The sequence below is a fragment of the Condylura cristata genome, unplaced genomic scaffold (genome assembly GCF_000260355.1).
Source record: "Condylura cristata isolate star-nosed mole 26May11 unplaced genomic scaffold, ConCri1.0 scaffold00031, whole genome shotgun sequence".
Classification (NCBI taxonomy): Eukaryota; Metazoa; Chordata; class Mammalia; order Eulipotyphla; family Talpidae; genus Condylura; species Condylura cristata.
This window is the reverse complement of record NW_004567132.1, coordinates 17,470,982-17,475,283: the sequence shown is the minus strand read 5'-3', so window position 1 is coordinate 17,475,283 and position 4,302 is coordinate 17,470,982. Positions and strand designations below refer to the sequence as shown.

The 4,302-nt window shown below is 40.9% G+C and overlaps 1 pseudogene; it reads right to left on the bottom strand.

The window, feature by feature from the left end:
- Positions 1-1,117: 1,117 nt before the first annotated feature.
- LOC105854248 lies at positions 1,118-1,901 on the bottom strand (annotated as a pseudogene).
- Positions 1,902-4,302: the final 2,401 nt, after the last annotated feature.

The following is a 4,302-nucleotide window of genomic DNA, read 5'->3' as shown; positions in this document are numbered from 1 at the left end:
TTATTTTTACAACATTTTGTATCTTTTTCCATCTCAGTTGTAATCCCCATGAGCTTCCCATCACCGTCACCATAGTCCAGTGCACTTCCCCCCCTCAATTTTTTATCCCATTCCCCACTCCACCCCCATAAAAATGTCTCTGGTATATAGTTGTTCATTATTATTATTATTTTATCCCCTGGCCCTTTATACTTCTGCTATGAGTGAAACCATCTGGTATTTTTTCTTTTCTTTCTGGCTTATTTCACTCAGCATGATCCCTTCAACCTCCATCCATGTCGCTGCAAAAGGCAAGTGATTATCTTTTTGATTGCTGAGTAATCAAAATATTGTGTATATGTACCACATCTTTTTAATCCAGTCATCTACTTTTGGGCATTTGGGTTGATTCCATCTTTCCTATTGTAAATAAAGTAGCAATAAACATGGGGATGCAGGTGTCTTTTTGAATCAAGTGTTTTTGTGTCTTTGGGTAGATATCTAAGAGTCAGATTACCAAGTCATATGGAAGCTCCATTTTTAGCAGTTTGAGAAACCTCCAAACAGTTTTCCAAAGTAGTTGTACTAGTTTGCATTCCCACCAGCAGTGCAGGAGAGTTCCTTAAAAGGCCATTTTAAGGTGACAGAGATTTGTGTCTTAAAGGGGTAAAAGGTTTAATAAGACATAAATGATAAAAAAGATGTTTCAAATTTTGAAAAGGCCACTTTATGGAATTTAAATAGCTTCTCTCTTCCCTTTCCTGCCCATCTCTGTACCACAGTGTGGCATGTGCTCTTGGCATCTCTTTCCTAGATGATAAAACAGCTTTATAACTCATCTCTCTCTCTCATCACTTCTTAGCCAATTTTCTATACTACTGCCAGAGTGGAATTTAAAAACATATACCTTATCAAATCACTTCTCTGCTAAAAAAAAATTGTTGACTTCCAATACTAGGTACCTGGTAGAAATGTACAACATATTTATGCAGACATATATCCCGAAATAAGTTAGCCCATATTTCATTCACACTTCCCTTACCTGCACAGCTATCCAAGCACACTTTGCTTTTTTTTAAGACTGTACACATTCACACTGTCAAAAATGCCTCTTTCTCCCACTCCATCTTAAATCCACCTAGTGGATTTTTCTTGTTTTTTCTAATGATGAGTTTAGATGACCTCTGATTTTGTTGGCAACAACCAAAGCATCTGAGTTAGGACCCAGTCGAACATATACTGCCTTCTCTCCATTGGGTCTGATCAGGAGGTTGACTTCTGCCATGTCAAGATCATAGCACTCCTTCCAGCCTGCTTGACCTGGTGGGGTTTTTTTTTTTTTTTAAGATTTATTTATTCATTCACACAGAACTGGGGTACAGGCCAGACGTGCAGGGGCAGTGAGAGGATTCACCAGAGACAGAGTGGGGAGCAGAACAGGCAGATCGATGAAGTACACTGCTGAGGGGAGCAGTGGACAGGTCAGGAGAGATCAGCAGCACCACGTGGGTCACCTCCTGGGCGGTTGGGGATGGAACTCATGATGAAGTGGCTTTAGCTTCTTAGTGCTGTGCTTTAACCTGCTGCACCACCAGGGAGGGCCCTGACCTGGTATTTGTTGGCTTTAACCTCCACAACAAACACAAGTGAGCTGTCATCTCCTAAATTCTTCCTGGTTGCCTCAGTGGTTGGGGGACTGATGACAGCATAATAGTCCAACTTGTTTTTCCTGAGGGTGCTCTTCTGAGGACATTTCAGTTACCTTCAGAGTTGCATTATTCAACTAGGGTGACACGCAGATCTTTTTCTTGTGGCAGGGGACACCTTTCAGCACAGCTTTCTTGGTCTTCAAAGCTTTTTTGCCCGGCTTTAGCTTTGGCTTTGGGACAGGCAGGGGCTTGCTTCTTCACTTGCAGCATCATCTTTGTGATCAGCTTCAGTGCATTCTTTAGGTCTCAATACAAACATTCCTCAGTGGTCTTCCAGTCCAGTAGAGTGATCTTTCCCGTCCACTGGTGCTAATCTTATAGTAGCTATATTAGTATTATTTTCCATCTATCTGACTTCACAAACTGACCATGACCTTCCTGAAAGTAGGACTCTGGCTTAGTCACCATTTTATCTCTGACAGTCAACAAAGAATCAGGTACTCAATAAGTGTTTATTGAAAGTAAAGCAATGACAGGTTGTATTTGTATTTAACAGAGACACAAACATAAATTTGTGGGGATTAATCTCTTTTTGCACACTCAAAAAGACTGGGGGGGGGGTTGAAAGTCCAAAGTTGCTGCTGCAGCAGTGCCATAGAAGCATCAGTACCCCAGCTCCCTTCTAGCTTTCTGCTACTCTTCCCAAATTTTGGTCCTATCAAGTAGTCTAAAGTCTGATATCCAAGCCATCAAACAGGAAAAAGAAGGATATGGCAAAGATGAAAAGAGTTTTGCCTATATGATGAAAGCAAGACTTTCCAAAATATTTCCAGGAGGTCACTATTTACATCTCATTGACCAGAGCTATTACATGGCCATTCAGTTACAATGACAACAGGGAAATGTAGATGTTCTCTGCCACCTTGAATAAACTAAAAAGACATACTGACTGAATTGGGCATGTAATGAGCACAGAGTGCATGCACAAGGTCATACATGAGACACTGAGCCTTAATAATACATTTGTAAGGACACAAAAGCACTAATTCAAAAGGAAACTGGGCCCTCCCTGGTGGTGCAGAAGGTTAAAACTGCAAACTGGCCATAGCTACTTCAGTTCATGGTCGATCCCTGCCAGGGAGGTGACCCACATGGTGTGGCAGACCTCTCCAGTCTTGCCTGCTGCTCCCCTCAGCGGTGTACTTCAACTGATCTACCTGTTCTGCTCCCCACTCTGTCTCTGGTGAATTCTCCTACCTCCCCTGCACCTCTGTCCTGTACCCCAGTTCTGTATGCATAAATAAATAAATCTTTTTTAAAAATAAGGGAAACCTCCACTTCTATGTTTATTGCAGTACTACTTACAATAGCCAAAATAGGAAAACAACCCAATTGCTCCAAAACAGACAAATGGATCAAAAAGTTGTAGTATATTTGCACAACAGAATGCTACTCAATCATCAAAAAAGACAATTCATGTCATTTACAGCAACACAGATGGAGCTAGAAGGGCTAGGATAATGCTAGCTAAAATTAGTCAGAAGGAAAAAGTTAAATACTGTATAGTTTCTTATATATGGAATATAGAGAAACCAAACAAAAGAAAAAGTCAAAAACTAGCAAGCTGACCACAGAACTGAAACAAACATCAAAGAAGGTGAGATGGGGGCAAAAGGGGGTGGGGAGGTATGAACACAAGGAGAAGGGTGACAGACATGGGTAATACAGTGGCAGGGGAACAATGGGACTACAATGATGTAAGAAAGATTATTTTAAGCAATAATAAAACAAGCAAACAAAATATACCTTTGTAAAAGGTATACAAGAGATGAACACCTTCCAAGGTTAAGATGCTGAGTCCAGGATCAAAGAGAATATTTACTCCACCGGTTTTCATTTCCAATTACAATTTTAAATGTCCAGTTCAACTCTTGTGCCAAAGAATCAGAGTCTCAGAGGCTGGCATTGCCAACAATTCTCAGAATCAGATGGCCCTACTGTTATATACAACTGAGAGAACCCTATGGCATGGCCTTTCTGACTTGTGAAGCTTTGAAAGCTCTACAAGCATTGCTACTTCATGGTCAGGCTTCAGCCTCTGCCTTAGACTTTTGTCCTTTGGTTTAAGCCAAAAAGTCAAATCTGAAGTGGGAAAATGGGAGTATAACAAAATGGTTAAGCACAGAAGCTCTTAAGTCAGATTGTCCTTGCTTCCCTTAGTAGATGGAACAATAAGAAATTAGTTGATGCACATTATTTTCACATTTTCAAAATGGGATGATGATAGTGCGAATCATATCATATCACATCTGATTACCAAAAAGATCAAAGGAAATTATATCTGTATAGAGCTTGGATTGAAGGTTGACACATAGTAAGCATTCAATAGGTTTTAGGCAATAATAATCCTAAGTCTGTGAGCCAAGAATAAAAATATTTCCTTAGACTGCCTTTTTTTTTAAAGATTTATTTATTTATGCATACAGAACTGGGGTATAGGCAAGAGGTGCAGGGGCGGTGAGAGGATTCACCAGAGACAGAGTGGGGAGCACAACAGACCGACTGACAAAGTATACTGCTGAGGGGAGCAGCAGGTGGGTCAGGAGAGGTCTGCCAAACCTGTAGGTCACCTCCGGGACGGGGATCAAACTCATGCTGAAGTGGCTTTAGCTTC